This window comes from Manis pentadactyla, chromosome Y (genome assembly GCF_030020395.1).
Source record: "Manis pentadactyla isolate mManPen7 chromosome Y, mManPen7.hap1, whole genome shotgun sequence".
Taxonomy (NCBI): domain Eukaryota; kingdom Metazoa; phylum Chordata; class Mammalia; order Pholidota; family Manidae; genus Manis; species Manis pentadactyla.
Genome location: NC_080039.1, coordinates 3,613,101 through 3,619,043, shown reverse-complemented (window position 1 = coordinate 3,619,043; position 5,943 = coordinate 3,613,101). Strand labels below are relative to the sequence as shown.

The 5,943-nt window shown below is 41.1% G+C and overlaps 1 pseudogene; it reads right to left on the bottom strand.

Annotated features, from left to right (window-relative positions):
• Positions 1-329: 329 nt before the first annotated feature.
• On the bottom strand, positions 330-4,975 carry LOC130682185 (histone-lysine N-methyltransferase PRDM9-like; annotated as a pseudogene).
• Positions 4,976-5,943: the final 968 nt, after the last annotated feature.

Below are 5,943 nucleotides of genomic sequence, written 5' to 3'. Positions count from 1 at the left end.
TAAGCCTCCACGTGTTTGTGAGCCTTTTTGTTTTCTTTGTACAATTTATTTCTGTTTTTATAACTTTGTGGCCTGAGAATTTGGTTTGTAGAATTTAAATCTTTTTGAATTTAGTGAGACTCTTTTTGTGACCTAGTATGTGGTCTATTCTGGAAAATGTTCGATTGTGCACTTGAGAAGAATGTGTATCCTGCTGCTTGTGGGAATAGAGTTCTGTAGATGTCTATTAGGTCCATCTGTTCTAGTGTTGAATTGCAATTTTACTGACTTTATCCTGGATTTTACTCTTTGTAAGAGTTGGACTATGAAATTCCCAAGAATCCTTTCATTTATTTCCAGTTTAAGGAACAGTGGTGCTCACCTCTCCCTAATGTGAGCCCTCCCTTCCACTTGCTTCCCCACTTGATGCCCAGCTACTGTCCGTACTCATCTCCATACCATCCCAGAAGTTCATAGCCTGGCCTGATGACCTGGCAGTTTCCGTAGAAGATTTGCCTGTGATACTGAAAGTCCACAGGGTTCTGCTCTTCATTGTCCCTGGTAGTTTACATACCTAAAATTACAGCAGTCCAAAGGGAAGAAACCACAGGCATAAAATTCCAGCTACTTATCATACCCACATCCAGCTCCATGCCTGATGTTTATGGCTGGCTTTGATGCTGCCACCACCCCTTACTGTTCCTGGGGAATCTTCTGTACATACCTCTGTCTCCTTCACAGTATCATGTGAATTATTATTGCCATGTCTTTCTTACGGTGCTCATCCTGCCCAGAATGCTTTCCTCCCTTGCCTAATTGTTTTCTAAATCCTAATTTCGGACATAACCTCCATCTCAGTTTGCCATAAAATTCACTGTTGTTTAGCTTCTCAAAGTTAAGTCTGTTTTGTAACACAGAACTTTGTGCTTCATTATGGGCTCTGCTTCTAGATTAGCACATATCAGCCTAACTTATAGCCTGTTTTGAGATGCCTTTGTCCAATCTCTCCACCCTTTATTTAAGGTACCATTTACTTGCTTCCCCCGGGTTTCTACAGAAAATGGAAGACCTTTTTCCTTAGCATAATAGCACAGGACAACAATGGTTCATTCACATTCTGTATCCCCCTGTTAAGGGAAAGGGCTGGGTCATCAAGCCCAGAGGTTCACGGACATACGGCAGCTTATTTGTATGCAGGCTTAAGAACCCAGTTCTAATTAGAAGTGAATCTAAGAAGATTTGTTGCCCTCCCTTGTTCTAATTTACCTTGGAATTGTGCACTTCTTGAAAAAAATAGGAAAATTGTAGTTAAATTATCATGAAATCAAGGTTTGAGTGTGCTTGTCTGCAATATATTCTCTATAAGATCATGGATTATAATGTGTTTAGTTAAAGAATTCCCTTGTCAGGACTGGAACATAGTAAATGCCTAATAAATATTGATTAGATAAGTTAAAGTATGTGAATCCAGGCTCCTCGAGGATTCTTCCAGAGATGAAATTCTGTCTAGCCAGAGATTTATATTTGAGAAGACATACTATCTTTTAATTTCTTGTTTTTTTTCTAAATATCTCTTGAAAAAAACAAAACAAAACACTGTATGGAGAGAAAGGTGAAACAGAGGCTTGAGGGAGACAACTGAGGGAGGCATGATGAGAAGGAAAGGAGTAGGACATTGTGGGAGTCAGATGTCCTCTCCGAAACTCATAAATCTTTGCCTTACCTCATCCAGTTGGCCCAAGATTCATCCTTTCCATCCACGTACCCAGGAGTTTCTCCCTGTGGTTATCTGAATTACGGAAAGACAAGTTAAAGGACTTTTTGCTGGGGAATGTAACAGAAGAAGTGTTATACTGTACCGTTATCAATGTGCTTTCATCCTGCATGGACTCAGTCACCAACTGCATGTGACATGTTCCTCAGCCATCGTCTACATATCTGAATCAGTTTGCCCACTCAGAGCAAGGGCCCTGCAGGGAGAAGCCACTAGTCTATGTCGGTACTTCCATGCACCCAGCTACTCTCTGATATTTACCTAGGAGCTCCTTGTTGATGCAAAGTCCACCCAGTACCCAGAGCTGACCGTGTTATCTCCATCCATGTTCTGGCATGTAGAAGGTCAGAATCCATCAATCCACAATAGGGCTGTGGGAATCAAGAGAACAGGGGAAGAGATAGAGGCTTCTTACCATCCAGGACTACCTGCTGTTGGCTGCCCCACAGCCTTTGAGGTGTATTCCAAGAGTCCCAGTCATTACCATCTTGCTCCTGAGTTCCTTTGAAAACGTTTAAAATTTTTTTTTTTACATTTAGGCTGCATTATTGGTGGTAGAATATACTATAATATGGATCATCTATACTTCTGTATTTATTTATTCATTACTAGACCTCAACCACAGTCTTCTTTTTCCCCTTCCACCTCTCTCTGCCTCTAGGATGTACTGTATGCAGTCATGCACTTTGTATTAATATATTAGAAATCTACAAATATGTTTTGTACTTTTATACCGTTTGACACTTATAATCAAAACTTTTACTAGGGTATTGAATAAATTTAGTCTTATTAGAAAATTAGAAAAAGAAAATGTTCTGCTCATTGTCATTCCTGGCACAGTTTACATATCTAAAATTACAGCAGGAAAAAGGGAAGAAACCACAGCATAAAATTCCTCTTCATCTCCTGTGATATTACCCTCACAGGGGCCAAAGTGCAGACCCAATGGCAGATCAGATGTTTCCTTACACACTCCAAGCCCAGCCTCAGGAATGCTCAATGGTCTGATTTTCAGCCAAGTGGGAAGATTGATTGCTGAGCCGTTGAGGTTTCCCTTGTTAACTGCAGTGTCCTTTGCAAATATAGCAGACCCATGAGGAGCACAACTGTCAATGACGTTCTGACACCTCTCACAATCTGGAGATGAGAGCAACATTTGTTAAGAAAAGCATAGTGCACGTTCTTGGATGTAGAGTTCAGAAAAAGTGCCAGCACTCACACCATTTAGCTTCAGTCCTATACTCCAAGTCAGCAGAAGAAGGGAATAATGTGCGGACTAAAAGATGAGATGAAATTACTGTACCAAGACACAACAGCCTTCTCTGAGTGGGCCAAAAGGGTCACTTAAAGAGGTTGTTGTCATCCTGGGGCTCGCTGACCTCTTGGGATGCACAGACCTTTCTTTCTCGCAGGCTACATATCTTTCCTTCAGTCGCCTTACTCCCAAGTTCTAAGTTGGAGAAGAGTAGGTACGTGAGGTTGGTGAGGTCTGGAATGTTAATTCCTTTTGTTCAGAAAATGAATTCTCTTTCCATAAAATGATCCCCTGTCCTTCTACACACTCTGGTTTTCATGCCATTAACTACTGGTTCAGCAAGACTAGGATTCAACACTGACTAAGGATGTTTAATTGAATTTCAGTTATTCTCATTATCAGGTTAAACTTCCCAAAGTTCGTACTTACAAAATGGTTCGTTTAAACATTTATTCATTCAGAGAATATTTGTTGAGGGCATGTAACATGGTGAGGCATTAAACAAAGGTCTGGGCATACAATACCAAGAAAGTATGGTCTGTTATCACAGACAGATGGATTGGACAACTTGCACAGGCCAATTCTTTTATTTTTAAATTATTGTTTTCAAAAAATACATGAGCTATGTATCCTTCTCTTCACTGTACAAATTAACATTCACGAACTCAGAGAACGTATAAGATTTTCCCAAGTCCCTGGTGCTAATTTCAGGCCTCAGGTTAGTCCAGCTTAAACCCAGGCCTATCCAAGTTCAAGCCACATGCCTTCACCATATTCATCACTTTCTATAGGATTGAGAGGGACTAAAATTTTTCTTCTTACCAATTTTTTGTCCTGAGTGATGTCCAGAGGTACTTGCTTTCCCAGAGGGGACACTTGCTTCTGAGCCTCCTCTGAGCCACTTATGTTCAGAAAGTTTGCTGTTTCTGACAATTCCTTCAAACTATATTCATTACTTAGTGACACCTTGGGTGTCCCCTTCAATGGGAGAGTCACGTGTTAAAAGATGCTATGCATTCATTTACTTCTTTAAGGCTTATGATTTGTTTTCACATGCATGACTTTAGTTAATACTTCAATAACCCTTGCAAATACAGCAGGAATCTGAATACTAGAGGGAAAAGAAAGGGCCTAAGTGGGCAGTGAAAACAAGAGTAGAACCCCTGTAATTTTTTAAATTCAAAGTATCATTGATCTTATGTTCATTTCAAGTATAGAGGCTTGGCCTTCCCTTTGCCTCTTGGTATCCAGGTGGAGAATCGGTACACCTAAACTCCACTCCCAGGCCATTTCAATCACCAACTACATACACTCGGGATATCAATGATCAAGCCCATTTCTTCTCGTTTATCTAAAGCATAAGTCTTTTGATGTGGCTCTAGTTCCATCTTTCTGCCTTCCAGTTGAAGAACTATGCGTACAAATGTGGTTGCCAAGTTAAGGTCATAACAGTAATTGTTGATGCAGTCATCTCCAGGGGAAACAGAGGAGGTCTTGCATCGTGAGACTACCACTCGCGAGACCACCGCTCGCCTGCCCAACATTCGCGAGACCACCGCTCGCGAGACCAACATTCGCGAGATCACCGTTCGCGAGATCACATTCGCGAAACCATAGGTGAGACCACACTTCTCTAGCCCAGGCTCGTGAGAACACCGTGAGCGAGACCAACAATCGCGAGACCAACTTCGCGAGACTACCGATCACAATCCTGAGGTGTAGTCAACGTGGTTTTCGAGGGTGCGGAGGTAAGTCCTTCGTTGCCCAAGAGCTAAAACTGCAGCTTACTGCTAGTCTCTCAGCCGTCATCTCAAGGGTGAAGTGTTCTCACGGTGAGCTCCCCTAGGGCACAGGATTCTCGTGTTGGTTTTGTGGCTGGTGATAATGCGTGAATAGTCAGGTTCCTCCCTGCTTGTCGCTGTTTCGGCCGTCCTTGGTTTGGACTCACCAGAGATGTTTTCCTCCATCCTTTACAAGCTTATGGTTTAGTCAGGCTCTCTCGTTACTGTGGCTTTCCGTCTGTTTCTTGCTTCATTTTATCTGAGATGACTCTGTGACTTGTTGCCCTTGTATTTCTACTTTACTGCTCAAACGGACTTTTCTTTCACAGATGTTTCTCTGAATATTTTTCCTTCCCATCTCTGCATCAGTTTCTCTTGTTTATCACCTTTTCGTTTTCAGTGTCTTCCTCTCTGCTCATCTGCTTTAAATCTCTGAATTTTTTAGAATCTATTTTTTGCACTTCCTGTGTGCTTATTTTTCTATCTCCTCTCCTCTCTTCTTGGTGTTTCTATGACCCACTGTCTGTCTGTTTCTTTCTCTTAAATTTGTTTTAAAAAATGTCTATGAACTGTTCCTCCCCAGTTGCGGAATTTTGTTCACACTTGCTCCCTTGTCATTCGAGTTCTCAAAGGATAGAAGTACTTTAGCGCTGTTTTTCTGTAACTGTCAGACTTTGTGTACTATCCCTATTCTCTTTTTCTCCCCCATATCTCCTTGCTATGTAGTCTGTCCCTTTTTATCCTCCTTTGGAATCCCTGTGACTTGCTTTTGGTTGTGGAGCTTCGTTTTGTGCCATTTTTCTCTCTTTCCTGTGCTGCCATTATTTCCATTTTTATTCCTTCTGAGCCTTTTCTCTTCTCATTATCTTTGTCTCTGGTATTTTCTGTTTCTTCATAGAGGCCTTTAAGTCTCTTTTGGTTTCCGTGTGATCCTGTACATTTGATTCTCTCTAGTGTTGCCTCCTCCGTCCTTGAACCAGACATTTTTTATCCTTATATTCTTTTATGATGGCTAAATTGTGCTATTTCACTCCATGAGTATTATTTTGCTTTACTTACTCTTGTTTTCTCTGTTGTTTAATGTTTACTTACCATGTCCTCTCTCGTCACATTATGATTAAAAACACTTTTGAAATCATTTTTGTGTTTTTCAC